The 21,452-nt window shown below is 45.9% G+C and overlaps 1 protein-coding gene across 3 annotated transcripts in view; it reads right to left on the reverse strand.

Moving 5' to 3' along the window:
- Positions 1-16,749, reverse strand: part of LUZP1 (leucine zipper protein 1) — an 87,162-nt gene extending 70,413 nt beyond the window's left edge. For 2 of the 3 annotated variants that reach the window (XM_028514006.2, XM_036025511.1), the window contains exon 1: positions 11,021-11,126. The gene's annotated coding sequence lies outside the window, so the exon portion shown is untranslated. Of the gene's footprint in view, positions 1-11,020; positions 11,127-16,529 lie in introns of those variants that run through there. The other variant, XM_036025513.1, reaches the window with a different exon arrangement.
- Positions 16,750-21,452: the final 4,703 nt, after the last annotated feature.

Below are 21,452 nucleotides of genomic sequence, written 5' to 3' on the forward strand. Positions count from 1 at the left end.
TGGTATCCCTGATATAAACCTACCAGGGACCAGTACTTTATTATACAAACGGCCAAACTATATGTGTAATCTCTTCTACATTCAACCAACTTCTCTGTACTCTTTAGCAGTCTTCCATTTTTTAAACACATTTAATGTGTCTTTAAGTTTATCAAGATCCAAAAATGGTATTCTTCCTATCTTAAGGAACATAAGCCAATGTTGACATCACTTACTTGGTGAATAATGATCTTAAAGATGCAGTTCATAAAATCATGTGTTTGGGTTTGAATAATGCAATGTTCAAGAGCCCTGGCTGGTGCCCTGGCTGGTGTGGCTCTGTGGATTGAGTGCCAGCCTGTGAACCAAAGGGTTGCTGGTTCGATTCCCAGTCAGGGCACATGCCTGGGTTGCGGGTCAGGACCCCAACAGCAGGTGCTCGAGGCAACCAATCTGTGTGTCTCTCGCATATCAATGTCTCTCTCCCTGACTTTCTCCCTCCCTTCCCCTCTCGCTAAAAATAAATAAATAAATAATTTTTTTAGTTTTTTTTTTTAAAGAGCAAGACAGAGCCAACGGCATGGTGATTACCAGAGGGCAATGGGTGTAGGGGGGAGGTAGAAGAGGGTACATGAGGGGATAAATGGTGACAGAAGGAAAAGTGACTTGGGGTGATGAACACACAATACAATGTACAGATGATGTATTATAGAATAGTACACTGAAACCTATATAATTTTATTAACCAATGTCACCCCAATAAATTCAACGAAAATGTTAAAAAAGGAGCAGTAAGCTCAGAAGTCAAATCCTAGCTTGGTATTCACCAGCTGAGCTGACTTTGGGCAAATTCATCTCATAGCTTAAGGATTTTCATTTTTTGAATGGGGATGATAACAGTACGCACCCCAAAATGTTCAGAGAAACAGTGAATAAAGACTTGAAAAGTGCCCTGGCTGGCATAGCTCAGTGGACTGAGGGCGGACTGGGAACCAAAGTGTCCCAGGTTCGATTCCCAGCCAGGGTACATGCCTGGATTGCAGGCCATAACCCCCAGCAACCGCACATTGATGTTTCTCTGTCTCTCTATCTCCCTCCCTTCCCTCTCTAAAAATAAATAAATAAAATCTTTAAAAAAAAAAGAAAAAAAAAGACTTGAAAAGTGCTTAAGTACAGTGGCTGCCATACAGTCAATAAACATTAGATTTTTATTATTAGCCCTCGATGGCTAAAATTCTTAGAAAAAATTCCTTTTATTTTTAATGTATTGATTTTGAGAGAGAGAGAGAGAGAGAGAGAGAGAGAGACATCGATTTGTTGCCCCACTCATCTAAGCAGTCATTGCTTGAGTCATGTATGTGCCGTGACTGGGGATCCAACCCACAGCCTTGACTGTACCAGGATGACACTGGAGCCGACTGAGCTACCCGGCCAGGGCCAGGAAATTTTTAATTTCAAGACTTAACTGACCTGCTTCTTCACTGATATGAGATACAAATCATCACAGAGATGGCCTAAATCAGATAAATACCCCCAGGTAACGAGGAAGACAGAACATTTGTGATAAAGCTGTTCCAGGGTTTAAAGAACCAAAAATTACCTTCTTTTATCTTTCTCAGAATGTACCTTTCCCAGCTAACTTGAAACTAGATAAAACTAGAGATTTCTTTATATTTAGAAACAGGAAAATGCTGTCAGGTCAAGGTGGATGACACCCTTTTCCAGTCTAAAGTCTTCAGCCTCCGCAGAAAGACTGCCTTGGTAAGTGGGTCAGGGAAATACATCTCGCCTTTTAATAATTAATTTAAAGCCTGTTCCTGTGCAGATTTGCCTCTCGGCAAACTAAAAATGTCCCCTTTTTCCCTTCCTTTAAAATTTTCTCTTTTAGACCCCAAAAAACTTTTTAAGGATATACATAAAATGATGTTGACATTATTACAAGATAATAGTTTTATTAGAGAGATTTCAACTCAATCCTAATATAAGTTAAATAAGTTCTACTTAAGCAATGATTTTTATTTACAGAGGTTCAACACGAGCATGGTTACTCAAGTCATCTTGGAAAGCAAGACTCTTCCAACAGTGGCACCAAGGCTCAAGACCTTTCTGAAACTCCACTTGTAGGACTCTCAAAGACAAGCCGCACATGCACAGAAATACTAGTCTCCGCCTATTAGAATTACATCTCATATATGACCAAAAACACTCTTCATTATTCACTTCATTCGCCAGACTTGCTTATCTCCAAAAATTAAATCTAACTGCCCCAAAACAAGGAATTTCCAGGATTAAGAATGTACACTGTTGCCTGGCTGGTGTGGCTCAGTGGATTGAGCGCCTGCCTGCGAACCAAAAGATCACTGGTTCGATTCCCAGTCAGGGCACATGCCTGCGATGTGGGCCCAACTGTCTGATCAACACATCTCTCAAGCATCTCATACGTCGATGTTTCTCTCCCTCACTTTCTCCCTCCCTTCCCTGTTTCTCTAAAAAGAAATTTTAAAATCTTTTGGGGAAAAAAAAAGTACAATGTGCTCTAAAGACAAATTCAAGACAAGTATACTTGAATTATTTCACAGTTTGAAATCTCATTAAAATAAATATATAGCTACTTCCTATTTTGGACATCTGTAATATTTGAAGGGTTTTTAAAAAGATTTTATTCATTTATTTTTAGAGAGAAGGGAAGGGAGGGAGAAAGAGAGGGAGAGAAACATTAGTGTGTGGTTGCCTCTCATGTGCCTCCAACTAAGGCCCTGGCCCGAAACCCAGGCACGTGCCCTGACTGGAGATCAAACCAGTAACCCTTCAGTTCACAGGCCAGCACTCAATCCTCCGAGCCACACCAGCCAGGGTGTAAATTGTAGTATTTGTTTTTAAAAGCAGTCATATTACTTTACAAATACTCCTCAGAGAGGACCATAAAAATACATAGTAACAAAACTGAAAATCTGAAATAGCATACCAGATCTATATAAAAACAGCAAAATGACACTGTGGATAAAAACTGAAACTGGCCTTGGCTCAAATTTGTTTAAATTTGTTAAACTTAAATTTGTTTAAGTTACTTCTTTTATAAAATATAAATAATAAGAAGAAGAAGAGGAAGCTTTTCATCAGTTATTTGAGTAAACAAAAAGGGAAGGATAAAATTGAAACAATGACTAATATTTACTATGTACCAACATTACGATCTGAAGTGCTTTTGTACGTTGAACAATTCAATCTTCACATCCACTATCACCATCTTAAAGATGGAGAAACTGGGGCTTTCTGAGGCTATGGAACTGGAACTGTAGAGCTTTAAATCACCTTCTAAGGTAAAGTGTAATTTAACCAAAACGGTCAAAGAATAAGAATAAGACACAAATGAATAACCAGTTGTTAAGGAATCAGAATACAATAGCCACATTTAATAAAGCTTTACTTGAATAAAATTTGTGATTCAGAAATGTACTCAAGATCTCATGATGCCTAGAAGCCAACATTATGAACAATTCTACGGTTAATGTATAAAGTATAGGAGAGTGGGCCCTGGCTGGTGTGGCTCAGTGGATTGAGTGCTGGCCTGCGAACCAAAGGGTCGCCGGTTCCATTCCCAGTCAGGGCACATGCCTGGGTTGTGGGCCAGGTCCCCAGTAAGGGGAGCACAAGAGGCAACCACACACTGATGTTTCTCTCCCTTTCTTTCTCCCTCCCTTCTCCTCTCTCTAAAAACAAATAAATAAAATCTTATAAAAAATAAAGTATAGGAAACTGGACTAAATATGTATTAACTTTGTAATCCATTCTAAAAAGTATTTTTTGTGATGAACTCCTCATAGTTTATCATTTGTCTTTTCACATTCCGAGAGAAAATTTCTAAGCTACCTATACTTTTTATTTTGACCTAGAGTAACAAGTCAAAAAGCAAGTAGGCTGATTTCATAAAATATTTCTAGGTTGTTGAAGAAAAGGATAATAATGAAAGGTAACAAAATTACTCCAAAGTGTCTCAGAAACTTCCTCAGTACCTCTGCCCCAATGTCTTCATTTTAAAAAATGTGCTAAATCACCCCAAATCGTCTGATATAGCTCTATCAGAAAAAGTCAACATGATCACTACCTTAAGCACACATAGGGCCTGGCCGGGTAGCTCAGTTGGTTAGAGCATCCTCCCAATATGCCAAGGTTGAGGGTTTGATCCCTGGTCAGGGAACACACAAGAAAGTGGGTTGGGCATTGTACTACAAACCGAGAGGTCACCAGTTCAATTGCCAACCAGAGCACATGCCTAGATCGCAGGCCAGGTCCCCAGTTGGGGGAACCAATTGATGTATCTCTTCGCACATCGATGTTTCTCTCCCTCTCCTTCTCCCTCCCTTCCCCTCTCTCTAAAAATAAATAAATAAAATCTTTTCTAATAAATAAATGGGCTTAAAGTATACATACACAAAATGAGTGCATACATTCTTCTGCCTTTGATCAAAGAGGATGAAAAACCACTGAGAGAGCTTACTGGCAAGTCAGAGAAGTGACTTTAAACAGATTTAATTGGCTAAAGTTTTCATGGGTGACATCTAAATCAAATGCTACTCAACAGAACAATTCAAATGAGGTTACTACCTAGTAGCCCATTTCGGTGAGTAACTCCAATCTGAGACCATTGGAGAAGTATGGACGAAGTGTCTCTCCAAGAAGGAGCTGAGCATAGTTAGTTCTTTACCAATGCCAGGGTCCAAAGGAGGATCTGCTTTGTGGCTGGCACCAGGACTGGACTCCTGCACTTTCACACCTTAATTATTATTAAATCACCTGAAGCAGCTGGGGCACTCCCAGCCCTTGTAGAGAAAACACTAAGCAGAATTCTAGTAAAAACAATCCACGTTAATAAGCCTGAGAAATTAAGTGTTACCTACACATAAGCACCATCGTTGTCAATCATCAAAAACTCTACTGAGGGTCTCGGTGAAAGGAACTGAGGGGAGCACTGGCTAAGACACACTAAGCTTATGATCAAATTAGGTAAAGACACAAGCTAGTCAGGTTAACCAAGGGTATGAAGGGTGTGCATTACTAGCTGCGAGACTTTTGAGAGAGATGTTTTTGATCCAATTGGATTAGACACATGCTAGTGTGATTTACCAAGATTAAGGGGTATCAGCAATACATGTCACGATTTTTTAAGGAGAGGTTTATTATTGCAAAGTCAGGACAGTCTTCAAAGACGGGTAATTGAGCTGAGCCTTGACGGATGGAAAAGATTGATTGGTTAAATAACCTAAGAAAAGAAAAGGGCAAAAGATAATGGGAACAAAGGTGGTGAATTGAGCATGTGGTCATAAAATATTTATTAAATACCTACTACATGTCAGTCACTGAGTTAGGGACTACTAGGTATACACTGGCGACCAAAACCAATGAGCTCCCCGCTCCTGTGAAGTCCAGTGGGGAAGACAGATAATAGTCATGCAAACAGATATGTCATTATAAATTGTAATAGGTAGTAAGAAAGTAGGGAACAGACACAAGTAATAGGGAATAATGGGGAAGGACTAGCAAAATAGGCAGCCAGGCAAAGAGCAGGGGCTCTTCAAGAAAGAGAGAGGCAACCATACAAAAGCCCAGAAGTATGAAAGAACTTGCTGAGTTTAAAAATAAATAAATAAGAAACTATCATGACTAAAGCATATGGACAATGAGCTTGCAGAGGTAGGCAGGGGCCACAGTGGCCAGGGCAGCATCATCAAATTGCACTTTTATGATATGTTTCTGTATACATATCACATACACATTATACATGTCAACAAAGCACTGTAGTGAGTTTTTTCAATTATATTGAAGTTTTTAATATAACGTACATTTTAAAAATATTACTCTAACCAGATAAAACAGAAATAGAGGAACATCTACAAATATGTAGGGTCTTGACTGACTGACAGACACACATAAAATAGGCAGAGGAGTAAATCAGTCATTTGAACACAAAAATTCCATATTTATAAAGAATAAATGCTGCACTGGCTGGTGTGGCTCAGTGGATTGAGCACTGGCCTGTGAACCAAAGGATCACCGGTTCCATTCCCAGTCAGGGCACATGCCTGGGTTGTGGCCCAGGTCCCCAGTCGGGGGCACATGAGAGGCAACCACACATTGATGTTTCTCTCCCTCTCTTTCTTCCTCCCTTCTCCTCTCTCTAAAAATAAATAAATATAATATTTTAAAAAATAAAATAAAATAAAAATAAGTAAATAAAATCTTTTTTAAAAAAAGAATAAATGCCAAATCTGGGAAGGGAATTTTGCAATAGCGGATGAGCTATAAATTCTTTAGACTTTATAAGGCGTTATATATAAGAAGGCATTTCCAGAAATTAAGAAAGGAATGGATGAAAACAGCAATGCCTAAACAGGTTAGCAATGCCTGCTATATTTTGGCCTATATTTTAATATGGTATTTTCAGTCACTTCCTTTGCCCTCCATTCCCCTCTCTGCAACCCTAACACACCAGAGAGTGTGGTGAAACAGAAAGATCCCAAACTTGAGCATCAATCACACCTGAGTTCAAATCAATGGTCTACCCCTCACTAGCTCTGGCGGTAACTGCTCTGAGCGCAGCTCCCTCATGCATAAAATGAGGATAATGACTACTTCATACAATTATTATTTTCCCCCTATCATAACCCGAAATTCTGAGTTGGTAGACTGGTATTTTAATTTAATTACTATTTCCTAATGGTATATGGAAGGCTGATGGTTGAGGAATTTCAATTCTCAGTATTCATGAATGGGAGAAGACGATTATAAAACAGCCAACATACAGAAACAGAACGAATAAAGAGAATCAAGAAGGCGTAAAAGGTAAAAATGGGGTTTCTTAGCACAGTAACAGGTTTCAAGCATTGCCTAACACAGAAACTTAAATGAAAGCAGTTTAGGGAAGGCTCAGTGACAGGAAATTATGAGAAGGAAGAAAATTATCTTATGACTTCCCAGCAAGACAATCTCTACCTAATGTATTCCCTTTGTTCAATATTAGCTAAAACAAGTTAGAGATAAACTAAGGATATTCTGTCATAGCTGGAAGGGCAAGGCCTTCAATCATTTTATAGCATCTCCACCCTTAAGAATTTGAACAACTGTAACATGGAAGCACTTCTTAAGGACAGTCAAAGATGTTTTATATTTCAGGAACTACCATTTCAAAATAATAATAATAACAACAACAACAGTTCAACTCTTTAATAAATATTTGAGTAATTTTTTCCCCACAATATATTCCCCAACCTAAAAGTAATGGAAACCTGGTTCACTCTGCCTCTCCCGATTTGACACGTGCTCCCGCCTCTACCTCTCTTACTCTCCTCATGCACCGCATCACTGAAGATCTAAGGTTTCCTATGTCCTACAAATTTGCTACCTGGACACTCTAGTCTTCATCTGCTGGTACCAGCATTGAATCTGAATATAGAAACTTGACACCCTGGCTGGTGTGGCTCAGTGGACTGAGCGCCAGCCTGAGGGCAGAAAGGTCACGTTCAATTCCCAGCCATGGCACATGACTGGGTTGCAGGCTAGGTCCCGGGCTGGGGGTGTGCAAGAGGCAACCAATCAATGTATCTCTCACACACTGGTATTTCTTTCCCCTTCTCTCTCTCTCCCCCTCTCTCTAAAAATAAATAAAATTTTTTAAAAATTAGTTTAAAAAAAAACCAACATTCCCAGGGATCACTTTACTAACCAATTTGTTGAAACTAACAAGTTTAAACAAATGAGGGTATTAGTGGTGATTACACAGCTATATAGCTTTGTCATGTATACATCACAAAGTATACACTTAAAATTGATGAATTTTTAAATTTTTTTTTTTTTATTTTTAGAGAGAGGGGAAGGGAGGGAGAAAGAAAGACAGAGGAACATCAATGTGTGGTTGTCTCTCACACGGCCCCCACTGGGGACCTGGCCAGCAACCCAGGCATGTGCCCCGACTGGGAATCAAACCGGTGACCCTTCTGTTTGCAGTCTGAGCTCAATCCACTGAGCTACACCAGCCAGGGCTAAAATTGATGAATCTTACTGTAGGTAAATTATACCTCAACAAAGCTGACTTTTTAAAAAAGATATACACACATTCATTCAACAAATATTTACTGAGTATCTATTATGTGCATCAAAGTTTACACCAAATTTTTCAGCTTAACATTGCAGGTAATACCTGTATATAATATGCTTTACTCATAAGCTGACATCTTCCCAAAGAGCCTATTACATGAAAAATTATTCAGTTTCTGATCTGAATGTCACCTCAATGATGGCTCTGCAGTGCAAGAACCTTTAGCTACCCAATATCTTCCATTATATAAATGCAAGCTGTGACCAATAGGTACTCTATAAGAAAAAAACTTATTAAGGACCTATTGCATACAGACCATACCACTATCACAGCCTTATGTTTGTCTTTCTACCAGAAAACTAGAACATCTCAAAAGCATGCTGACAGTACTGCTGGAAGAAACCACTACTGAGAAATGGACTTAACTGATTTAGTCCAGGGTCCACAGCGACCCAGTGGCTGAGTCACAGGCCTAGAAACTAGGCCGTCTGGTTTCCAATTCAGCATGCCTAGTAGAGATAATGGACCTTCCAGGGGTGTCTAACCCACGGCGCACGGGCCACACGTGCTCCAGGATGACTACAAATGTAGCCCAACACAAAATCATAAATTTACTTAAAACAGGGTTTTTTTGCTCATCAGTTTTCGTTAGTGTTTGTGTATTTAATGTGTGGCCCAAGACAACTCTTCTTCTTCCAGTGTGGCCCAGAGACGCCAAAAGGTTGCACACCCCTGTTAGAAACAGACTTAAGCTTGAATTCCAGCTCCATTTCTTAACTTGTTTCATATATAAACTTGAGAAAAGTCACTTTACCTTATGACCCTCACAGTCTGCTCATCTGTGAAACAGAGATGCCAACTACCGCCTCAGGGCATTGCTGTGAAGCCCCGTGTGAGATAAGACCACCTGGCATGATTACTGGGCCCAGAGTAGGCAACTCAACAACATTAGTTCCTTTTCTTGGGCTTAAATTATTTAAGAGTAAGAAAATACCTGTTAATCAAGGTTAACCCACAATCCCTATCAAGAATCAGAGAACGATGAACCTGTATTTGCTGCCTTGTTCATACTCTAATCAACACCCTCCCCATCCCACTATTTCCAGTGTCTCAAACTTTAGTTACTATGTTTAGAAAAGTGATTTAATTTTAGAAAGCTGGGAAATTCTTCTGAGTAAATCGAGCAAAACCTTAATCTGCCCCAAGGGGAATTCTGAGCAAAATAATTGTTTCTGACAAGTGAATTTTCTACGGGAGTTATTCAGTTTATTCAGTTTAACCACACAAATGCCACCACACCCGCACACAAAGCGACAGAAGCGATGTGGAACACACTGTACAGATTCTCAGAAGAGAAATGTCCACCCTAAAATCCATACCCCTCCCTCTCTAATCTGCGGTGGTAAAATCTTTCTAGATGATCTGAATTCCGCCCGGGTCTGACACCAGTCCAGCTCCTTAGGCCAGAACTGCAGCAATTTGTAAAAAATCACTGCACCCCACCTCTCAAAATATTTTCAAAAGGCAGGGAAGTCCAGAGAGCATTTTTCTCCTCAACCGAGACAGATAAAAGCACCAGGAGCTCGGAAACACAATTCTTTCCCCAAGGTCATTCATGTCAGCGAAGGTGCGACGGAGAATCTGCAAGCAGCCTCTGTCTTTCTGGAGATCGCACTGCAGCGTTTCGGGGGCATCTCTGCCCTTCCCCTCTCCCACCCTCCAGTGTGAGCACTAGTCTCGGCATTTCCGAAACAAGCCACAACAAGCTCTGCAGTGTTAGGAAAGGGGCTGACGATGAAGAAACAGATGCTCCCAAGCAAGAGAGTCTCTCTCGGCTCACAGAGCCTCCTCCAAGGTTATTAGCAGAAACCGCAGGCACCGCACAGAGCCCTAAACCGGGCTCGGCACCCCTCGCCGGGCCGCTCCGGGGCTCCGGGTTCCCTGCAGGAAGCCTCCGAAGCCCGAAGCCACCGGCCCCAGAAACCGCACTTCATTCCTGCGCTTCGGGAAGCCATGGCTCCTTCCCGGCCCGGGCAGGGGTGGGGGAGCGCGAGGAGGCGGGCCGCGTGCGCTGCGGAAAGTTCACCGCTGCGGCGGCGGCGGCGGGCGGGGGTCGGCCCCGGCCCAGCTCGCCCGCGTCCCCTGCAGATTCCACCATTAATTAGTCCTCAGGACTGTCTACTGGCAACTTAAACAAAGCGAATGCCTCAAATTCCTTCCCGGCCCGGCGGTCTGGCTGTGAGACCAGCAAACGCCGGGACCGCGGGCCGGCGAGGCGGGCCGACAGCTGCGGCGGCGGCGGCGGGACCCCTCCCCGTCTAGCCCGCGCCCCGCAGCCCGGTCGCGCAGCCGGTCCCGCACGCCGGCCCGAGCCCTCCCAGACCTCCCTCCTCCTCCTCCTCCTCGGGAGCTCCCGGGCTCTTCCTGTAAGATCACTTCCTTCCTCCCCGGGTGCCCGCGGGCCCCGCGCAGCCCCCTCCCCGGCGGCCCCGGCCCCCCGCCCCGCCGCTCCCCGCCCCCACCGGGCCCGGCGCGCTCTCCACCCGAATCCCAAACTCGACCCTAAAACTCTTCCTCCGCTCCCCCCATAAAACATCCCCTCAGCTCCCTGCTCCAAACATTTCTCCTTAGATTCTCGTTCCCACCGCGAAGTCTCTGAAAACCTTCCCTCCCCCTTCAAAAACTCCAAAAACATTCTCAAGGTCTCGCTCACGAAGGTCTCCCCTTCCGAGCTCTTCCTCCAGAAATCCACTCAAACTCTCCCCCCACCTCACGTCCACACACCCCCAAGCCCTCCCCGGGTGCGCCCGTCCGATCTGCCCCATCGCCCCCGGGCGCCCCGACTCCTCCGCGGGGCAGGTAATCCACTCCGGGCGCCGACCTCTCTCCTCGCCCGGCCGCCCTGGCCTCCCGCACCGCGCTCCCGCCGCCCCACCACGGACCCCTCACCTCGGCGACTCCGGCCCACGCTCCCGCCAGCCGAAGGCTCCGGCGATCCGGTCCCAGCGGCCGGCGCCTCCTCTGGCTCCCCGGGACTGACAATGAGGGGCGGTCCCAGAGGCTGACGTCAGCGTTCCTTAAGGCGGGGTCTGTGATGAGGGGTGGGGCTTGCCTGTTCGCCCCGCCCCCTCCGTCGTTTTATCCCCTTCCCAGGACTTGGACTCCGCCAAGTTGTAAACGCGGTGGGAAGTCAAAATGGGAGACAAGATATCCTGCATTCAAGAAAAGGCATTCTCTGAAGGGTTGTGAGGATTAAGTGAGATAATCCACGTAAAGGTGTTTAGCCCTGGGCCTGGTATGGAGTAATTGCTCAACAAATACTATTTCTATTACTCAGCAAATGTGGAAAAGGAGCTCTGCTTAGACTAAGGAGCCATGAGTTTCCGTCCCCAGCTCTGCTATTAATTCATTGTATGATCCTAGACAAGTCCTTTCCCATCCCTCACTTTCAACTTCTTTAAAACGGAAAGGAACGAGAGCCAGATAAGAGTCCCTCCAATAATTCTGTAACACGTTTCCTGTGGATCTGGACCTACAGCCCGGAGAGATGGGGAGGGGAGCTTTTGAAGGTAGCCCAAGACCCACACCCAGCGTGGTACAGGACACGGCCAGAGACACTCTCCTGGGAGATGCCCTCCCACGTACTGGCACAGAGCTGCATTCACAAGCCAGGGCATAGATACTCTGAGGGCTGCTTCCTCTCTGGCTGCAGCAGCACAGCTGGTCTCTTGAGACATCTCTTGTGTAAGTTCCTTATTGCCTATGTAATAAAGTCAAAATCCCTGGCCTGGTCTGATCTCTTCCTACCTTTGCTCACGTGCACACGCGCACACACACACACACACACACACACACTGTAGAGTTTATCCAAACTTCCTCTAGCACACCCACTGCTTTCCCACATCTGCCCCATTGCTCATTCTCTTCCCTTGCTGTCTCATCTCAACATTATCCTAGTTTTCCCCCGCCAGAAGTCAACCCTCCCTACTTGGAATGTCCATGGCATTGTGTTTAACTCTCATGCAGTCATGAACACATTTTCAACTTGGATCAAATTGATCTTCCTTTTGTTTCTTAGCACTTTCTCCCTCTCTTGATGTCAGAGCCCACACATGTTCCACAAACTATGTAGTTGTCGTTATTTTTGTTATTATTATTATCATCAATATTTTTTCTAGCTTGTAATATCACATAGCACCCCTAGTGGTGATCTGCCTAGTCATTAGATAGTGGGAGACTCCTACATCCTGAAAGTGGCCCTGCAGAGGGTTGGGGTTGGAACAGGCAACCAACGCTCCAGTTTCTAGACCCCAGGGGGATGCTACAGAGTCACATCTGACACCCCAGGGTATCTCTGTCACTTGGCACTCCTCAAAGGTGGGGACAGCAGCGAGTTTTCTCTGCAAATTCTTTGCAGCAGAGCTGACCCATTTCTCCCTCATGCCTTCCCCCTCTCACTTTCCTTGCAGAGCGATGGATCTGTGTTAAACTGCCCTTGGCATCTCCGCAGTCCTCCAGGAGGACTGCAGCGAGGCACTGGGCGTTTCCAGAGTACTGGCCTGCGGGAAGAGGGAACGGGCTTTGGGATTCTGATTAATTTCCTGCTCTGCGGACAGGCAAATGGCTGTCCTGAAATGCCTGGGCTGATCCTCAAGGGCCCCGAACAAATTAAGGCTTATTTTTAGAATAGGAAATTCAAAAATGCTACTTCCCATGAAAAGCAGGCATGGCCACAGGATTGCTGCAGACAGAAAAGGGGACTTTTATTGAGTCCATCCTTTGCCCTGATTCTGATTACAAGCACTGCAAACCCATGGAAGAGAGAACGTAGGACTTAAGGGGAGGTTCTGAAGACAGAACTACCTCCCCAAGATCCACGATCTCATCAATCGCTTATTCATTCATTCACACCAAAGCTTTGTCACAGGACAGATCAGGGTTCAAATCTCAGCTCCACCACTTACCAGTTTGTAACCTGGGACTTCCGAGTCTCTGTGCCTCAGTTTCTCATCTGAAAAGTGGGAATAAAAATAGTACCTATCTCCTACGGTGGCCATGAGAATTAAATGAAATAACATGTGAATGAGCTTAGTTCAAAGCCTGGCACCTAGTTCATACCAGTATGTGGTGGCTGCTATTACGATTTCAAGATGTCCTCCCAGTGAGGCCTCTCATGAGCTGTCCTCTGGGCTGCAGGGCTAACTAACAGCCATGAGCTCAAGGAGCTCAACTGGAAAAGGAGTGAGGTCGATTTTCACAAACAGGAACGGAAATGTATGTAGCCCTGACTGGTGTGGCTCAGCAGGTTGAGAATCATTCTGCAAACTACAAAGATCGCCAGTTTGATTCCATTCAGGGCACACGCCTGGGTTGCAGGCCAGGTCCCCAGTTGGGGGACGGGTGCAAGGCAACTGACCTAACTCATGTGATGGATATTTTCCTCACACATTGATGTTTCTCTTCCTCTCTTTCTCCCTCTCTCCCCCTCTCTCTAAAAATAAATAAATAAATATAATCATTAAAATAAAAAAAAGAAAAGTAAAGAAAAAGTATCTACTGGGTATTGTTAAACGATGAGAGTAAGTTGCAGAATTACAGGTGTAGTCGGATCCTGTGGTTATAACTTTAATATATGCTTAATGCACGCATACAATATAGAGAACTAAATAGGAGGCTTTCACTTTTTTTTCTTACTTTTTAATTGTGCTTTTCTGCGTGTGCACGTGTAGCAGGAACTCAGGAACTCTTTCTACCCCCTTTGTATTGAATTTATTGAGGTGACAGCATTAGGCAGCAGGAACTTCCCAAAAAGACCCTACTAGACGCTGAGAGGGAAGGAAGGGGCTGAAAACACAGCTACCAGCCCCATCAGCAGTAGGCACCTGAATCACAGCAAGCGCCACAGGTCACATCTCACTCTTCACGCCATTGCAGGGAAAGCGGCTGCCCGGAAACCCTCACCTTCTACCCGCTCCTCAGCCCTTGGCTGCACTTGAGCCTTCAACGCTACAGCCAGAGGCAGGACTCCTAACAGAATTCCCAGGATCCACGGCAAAGCCAGTAGGAGATACTCGTAAGCAGGAAAAAGTTTTTCTGCTCCCTGTCCCCTGCCCTTCCCCACCTCCCAAAGAATAACAATATGTCAGCTTCTTGTGCCTGCTGGGCCTAAATCTGCACTTTCCTTTTCCTCATTATATCTTTGTGCAATTTAAATTTTTTTAATATTTTATTTTATTTTATTAGAGAGAGGGGAAGGGAGGAGAAAAGTGAGGATGAGAAACACTGACGTGAGAAAGAAACACTGATTGGTTGCCTTCCCTATGCACCCCAGGGGATGCAACTCGCACGCAACCCAGGCATGTTGCCCCCACCGGGAATTGAACTGGCAAACTTTGGGTTTGAGGGACGATGCCCAACAAACTGAGCCACACCGGCCAAGGCTGCAAATTAAATTTTTTATAAGGAGGCTCTATTACTTAGTCATCAGGAAAAAGGAGTTGGTTCGCAAACAATAAAGTATAATATTGTGGTTGAGGCCTGTGCTAAGGCTCACAGGACTTGTAGAAAGTGAAAGTGGAAAGGGATAAAATCACCCTAAATTTCCCCTACTGTCCCCCGAAAGTCGTGATTTTAAGTAGACTCACATTTCAGGCCACCCACCAATGCCTATATTTCATTCATTCATTCAACAAACACTCATACCTCCTTTGCTATAAAACAATCATCGTACTGGACACTTTATAGTTACTATTCCATACAGATTATGGGGCTAGGAAAACAACACTCAAGGAAGTAAAGTAACTTGCTCAAAGTTTCACATCTAGTGGGATCCAAACCAAGACCTCATCAAAGCCCAATTCTTGAAGGACATGGGCTGAATTACAAAGCCAGTGAGCTGTGCATTCAGGCAGCCATGATGGCCCAGGTGGCCTTGGGCAAGTCACTGAACTCTTCTCAGCAGCGAGTTCCCCATCGCTGGCGGATGAGGGCATACCTGGATATTTTATATAAGTTAAGCGCTTTGTAAGTTGCAATGCGTAACACAAAAGGTCCTTTGGTCAGCTCTTCCAGGACTAAGTCTCACTCATCTTAGGGTCTCTTGGTGCTTTCCTCATTACTGTGTATCCCCGTTAGGGTTTACCTGCCCCCGGCCCCCGCCCCCACGCCCATTAAAGCATTTAGGAGAGTCTTCCTTGCACGAACTCATGTTATTCCCCACACTAGCCTGGGGCCTCCTCAAGCACGGGAGTGATGTTTGTTCATTTCTGACCCTTCTGCCCCCAGTGCAGTGTCTGCCATGCATCCCGCCATTCCTTTACTCCTTTATTTCGTAACAAATGCCTGAGAGCCTAAGATGTGCCAGGCACCGCAAAAACTGTAAGACAGCAAAGGTCTGGAGAGACAAGACATGAAACATGATTACTTCATAACAATTGCATTAAGTGCCAAAAAGTTATCAAGCCAGGTGCTATGAGGTCTTCGGGGATACAGAGTGGGGACCTAACTCAATCCGGGACACAGGGAAGTCTTCCTAAAGGAGGTGGCCTTGAGGCTCAGAGAGGTTAAGAAATTGACGCAAGGTCACACAGCTGGTAAGGGGGAAAGCTGGGATTTTTAACCCAGAATGCCTGACTCCACTGCCCTTGTTCCACCCACTAAACAACACCCCTTTTATCTCTTCCATCTTACACTTCCCTGGCTCTTATTCATGAGAGGGGAGCAAAGTCTATCTAACACTGAATGCTCTGATGAGATGCTTTTCCTACCTTTGGAGTTTAGGGGACCCCTTCGAGATCGTGAAATCCATGAAACCTCTCCCATAAACTCAGTACATAAAATGCACAAAAGTCATGCCTGCAATTTCAGTGGGTTCATAGGCATCCTGAGGCCCAACTTTAGAACTCAAACTGTGGAGGATCACAGGACCTTAGAGTGAGATTCTCAGAGCCTCAGAAAGAGATACCAGGGCCTCATGGGGACCGCAAATCCCCAGACACGCCCCAGGATCCTACGGAAAGATTTTCAAGATCCAAGAGAAAGATCCTGGGAGAGACTCCAAGTCCTCCAGGGTAACAGCAGGGCCCTGCAGAGATACTCTCAAGATGCCATTGACGGTGGAGGAACCTCAGGCCCTCTTACACAGGGAGGAACCTGCAGCCTTGGGAAGCTGTGGCTCGTGACCCTTTTTGGGTCACGGGCACCCTTGAAACGCTGAAGAAAACAGCAACACACAACATGCTACACACAAAACCAAGGGGTTTACCGACCTCTGGGAGGCCATCAATAGCCCCCAGATTCTGACCTCCTGTTCTGGAACTTCCACAAGAACCTGACCCCCCTGAACCCCCAAAGAAGCTGGATCAGGACCACAGACTCAAGGCACAAACTTGAGAGTCCAGACAGAGCACGGGTTGATCCTGGCTCTGTTGTTTTCTCGCCATGACCTTGGACCACTCACCTACAAACCCTCAGGCCTCAGCATGTCATCTCCCAAAAAGAGAGGGTTGGACACCTCTCCCTCACCAGCCCAGCCCCAGGGGCGTGGGCTCCACGCTGGGGGGGCGATGGCGCCTGTAGGACCCAAGCTCTCTGCTCCGACCGGCCGCCCAGGGATCAGGCTGCAGCGCTTCCACGAAATACTACTGGGCAGAATGCGCCAGGAGCGCGGGCGGGCGGAGGGGGGAGGGCGCGCGTTTGCCGCAGTGACAGCTCCGCGCGCCGCCGCCGCGGGCCTGGGAAGCCGGCGGGGCGGCGAGCTCTCGGCCTTTCCCACCCACCCGGCAGGGCGTTCCCGCCAGCCGGCTTCCTGCAGCCGAGGACGGGGGAGGAGGGACGGCGCTGAGGGGCCGCGGGGCCTGGCAGGCCTGGTTCCTGGCTTTCTCTCCGCGTTTCCTGAGCAGGACCGGCCGGGGGATGGGACCCAGCACAAACCTCCTTCCCCGGGAGCGCAGCCAGGAAGCCGCGTCCTCGTTAACTCCGGTTCCTCCTCCTCCGTGCCTGAACAGTGCTGACCGCGGGTCCGCAGCCTTTTAGTCCTCACCGCGGGGTGGGATGCGAGCCCCTTACCCCGAGAGGAAGCTGAGAGACGAGAGAGGGCAGACCCCCCCGGACCCCGCAAGAGTCCTACCCCACGGTGTGAGTTTATTAACTCCACCCTACGAACGAGAAAACTGAGGCTTTAAAAAATAAAGCGACTTACCCAAGGCCATCATAAAAACATTACTGCCAATAAAATACTTACTACATACCAGGCAGGCCTGGACTACAAATGCTCTAAAACTATTTGATCATTGAGTCCTCAGAATCTATGAAGATAAATATTATACCTCTTTAATAAATTAGAAAAATGCCCTGGCTGGTGTGGCTCAGTGGACTGAGTGCCCCCCTGGGAACCAAAAGGTTGCCAGTTTGAGTCCCAGTCAAGGTACTTGCCTGGGTTGTGGACCAGGTCCCCAGTAGAGGGCGTGTGAAAGGCAACCACAACCACACATTGGTGTTTCTCTCCCTCTCTTTCTCCCTCCCTTTCCCTCTCTCTAAAAAAATAAATAAATAAAATATTTTTTAAAAATAAATAAATGAGGAAACTGAGGACCAGAGAGGCCAAGTAGCTTCTCCACCGTTCACACAGCCACAGGGCAACAGAGCTGGGAATTAAACTCCAGTCTCCTGTTGCCAGAGCTCAGACCATTCTACTCTCCTGCTTCCCAGATACTCTGCTTCAACTCATTACAGTTGAGTAACCTGGGGGCAGCATCTTGTCTCATTTGTTCCTAGGTCACCAAAGCCCCGACTGGAACTTGGCACAAAACAGGTGCTCAAGTGCTCAGAGATGACCATGGAGCCTAGCACAGGAGCTCGGAGTTAGAACTGGTAGGAGGTATTTAGCCTGACTTCTTCTGGAAGCTTTAGCCAAGTGAAAATTCAGCCTCTGCTTGAATACTTCTTATCACGATGAACTTTCTCTCTCCCATAACGGCCCATTCCCCTGCTGGACAAATATGTTTGCTCTGAAATATAAACACCCCATTTTCCCTGTAGACAAAGGAAGACCACCATACGTGTTGCGTGGTATCCTTAGACATTTCCAAGGTGGGTAGCACAATAATTTTAAGTTCCTTGTGAGCCAGAACAAAGTCAGCTGTTCACAGAGATGTTTCCCTTCCGTGTACAGAGTTGTTTCGGAGAAAAGCAGCTCGGACTATACTTTTTCCACCACCCCTTGTAAGTAAGTATGTGACTAGTTTCCACCAAAGGGATATGGGCAGAGAAAATATGTGCCTATTCAGGCCAAATCCAAGTTAAGAAGTGTGTCTGCTTTCTCTAAACTCTCCCTTTTTTCTCCCATCTGCCAACTGGATGCCAGCGCCAGGGTGACCTTGGAAACCGCGTGTCGCACATGGCAGAGTCCTGGTCAGTCTGGGTCTCACCCAGTCACTTGACTGAACGGGGTGCACATTGAACTAGATTCTACTGTATTTAGGCATTGCGATCTCAGGCTTTCTCTATTACAGCAGTTAGCATAACTCAACTAGTACTGGGACTAACTCGGGTTCATTGTTGTATCTTCCATATCATGGAGCACAGTGGGGATCATTCAGGAGATGCTCTAAAGACATCCATCCAGCACCGACTGTGTCCAGCTGGCTCAGCTGGTCAGAAACAGTCTCTGTTCATCTCACTGATGCATTATTTCCTGCCTATTCCAAAACGGTTTTGTGGTGGTTTCCATTGCAGCCTCAAAGCCTATTTGATGGATAATTAAAGAGAAAGAATCAAAGACCAATGGAAGCCTGGACCAAAGGCCAGTGGAGAAGAAGGGAAGAAAGATGAAAAATTGACTAACTATAGCAGAAATGCTAGGTTAAGTTTTCTAAGGTTAGCAACTGTGACAGAGCAAAAACCGTGGTTCTGAGTTTCCTGGCAGTCAAGGCAAAGAGGGAAACAGGATGAGGTACAGATTATACGGGAAGTTGTAAACATGTGATGAAATGTAGATCCTGGAGCCAGAGTGTATTTTTTGAAGCCCTGCTCCACAACTTACTAATCATGTGACTTTAAGCAGTTATATAACTTCTCTATGCTTCTGTTTCTTCATCTGAAAAATGGGGATGATATAATGATAAACACCCCTCTCTTAGGCTCCTTGAGAGGATTAAGTGAGTTAAGGCATATTTAGTTCTCATAACAGGCCTGTCACTTAGTAAATTCTGTGTAAAAAATTAGCTATTGCTGTAACCTGATTGGAAGAATCAGGCCAGCGATTTCAGAGAGACAAATTTTTCCTGGCACTAAACTCTCAGACGAATGTATTACATTCGTCCCCTTGGACTGCCCCTCCCCCCCAACTAATACAATGTACTGTGTCTTAGCAAGAGGTTTATGACAGTTCCTGGGCCCTGTGTCATGTGGTTTTTGGACCAGATAAGCTTTGGCATCCTACTCACCAGGGAATTCTGGGAAGAAGTTGCTGGAATAACCTAGGGCCCTAGGTACCTGTCCACTGGTTGTCCACAGGGCAGGTAAGTGTCACAACTAGGAGCAAAGGGGCTGGAGTTACACAGACCCAGGTACATTCATTAGTCTTTTCCAGCTACAGTGTCTTCATTTATACAGTGGAGACAGTAACAAATAGTACCTGCATAAGAAGGTTGCCATGAAGATCACAAAAAGAATATACACAAAACACTTTCCATAATAACTGGCACTGTAGGGCGATTGCACTACACAAGCACCCACAAAATACGAAAGAAAGCAACAAAATAAAACAGAATCTCACCAGAGACTTCCAGGGCAAGGAGATTAATTTTTAATGCTTCAAAATGTAGAAGAGAAATGGTACATTTCCCCCAGAATGTGACCCTGGGCTAACCGAATCATTATCCTTTGCTTCTGGCTGGAACTCCTTTGGCCTAATTCAGTGTGGGGTACAGCTCAGGCTGGCCTGTCTTTGGAGCCATGCTGGCCTGGAGCAAGGATGACCGTGGTGCCACAGCGAAAGACTCTGTCTCGGAGGGGGAATTGAGAACCGGAAGTTCCCCATTGGGGTTCCACGTGTTGGGTGGAAAGTACTGGAGTGAGTTTCATGCACACTACCTTGTTCAGCCCCCACAACAGCTTCAAGGGGGGAGCCCTAGTCGTAATCACATTCGACAGTTGAAAAAACTGAGGATCAGAGAAGCAAAGTGACCTATCTTTGGTCGCATAGCTAAGAAGTGGTAGAGCTGGGACATGAAAGACATGTGTGATGTCATTATGTGTTTCTAACCATTGGACTACACTGCCTTCCTCCTCCAACCTGACCTAGGATTTTGCCTCTCTCTGTAGCCAACCTCTCTCTTCCTAGGCTGTCCGCTTTCGTCAAAGATCCTCTAAGAATCACCTAATGCTGGGCCACCTACTCCTCTGGCCTGGCCGCAGGGCAGCCCCTCACCCTATGGGAACCATCTCAGAGCAAGACAGAAGTTGTGCTGAGGGTGCCTCCAGCTGATCAGAGGCTTTGAATGGATGGAAAGTCAAACCCCACTCCCATCACCCAAGTCCAACCTGCAGCTCTTATTTACTCAGCCTCCTTGTGGGTCTCTCTGTCTCATGCTCCCACGCCACCCCCATTCCTCCCCCCTTGAAAGCCAGAGTGATTGCCTTCAACACGTCTAACCAAGTCATTGCCCTGCAGGATCACCTTCAGGAGCGCCCTGATGCTCCCAGTTTAAAGTTCAAAGTCAATAGCTTGCTGTAGTCCCTGAAACCCAACCTATTTTCTCTAACCCTCTCTTTCCTCTCAGGCATCCTTGGCCCCATGGCCCCACACAGTCATAGTTCCCAGCCCAAGAGCTTTTGCTCATGCAGTTCACGGTGTGATGTAAGATGAACAAATACATGGATGAGTTGCCAGGCCTGAGCGGGGCTGTGAGGCTGTCAGATTCCATTAACCTCACCTTCCTGCCACCTGAAGGAGACTTCTCTGCCGGGAGGATTCACCTACTGTCCACCTGGCAAAGGAACCCATCAGGAGGGAAGCATCAGCAAATCTGGCTCTTTGGAGAACCCTGGGAAATGAGGACCTTATCTTACAGCCACTCTGGGTGTCAGGGGGGCAACGTGATAAAGTGGCCGCTGGGTTTCCTGCCAAGTCTGTGTGATACCTGTGTCCAAGCTTTTTTTTTAAAGATTTTATTTAAGATTTTAAGATTTTAGAGAGGGGAAAGGAAGGAGAAAGAAAGGGAGAGAAACATCGATTGGTTGCGTCTCATATATGCTCCATCTGGTGACCAAACCGGCAGCCCTGGCATGTGCCCCCACTGGGAATTGAACAGACCACGTTTCCCTTTGCCGGTTGACGGCCAAGTGAGACGCTCGGGTCAGGGCCTGTGTCCAAGCTTTT

Source organism: Phyllostomus discolor, chromosome 5, assembly GCF_004126475.2.
Source record: "Phyllostomus discolor isolate MPI-MPIP mPhyDis1 chromosome 5, mPhyDis1.pri.v3, whole genome shotgun sequence".
Lineage (NCBI taxonomy): Eukaryota > Metazoa > Chordata > Mammalia > Chiroptera > Phyllostomidae > Phyllostomus > Phyllostomus discolor.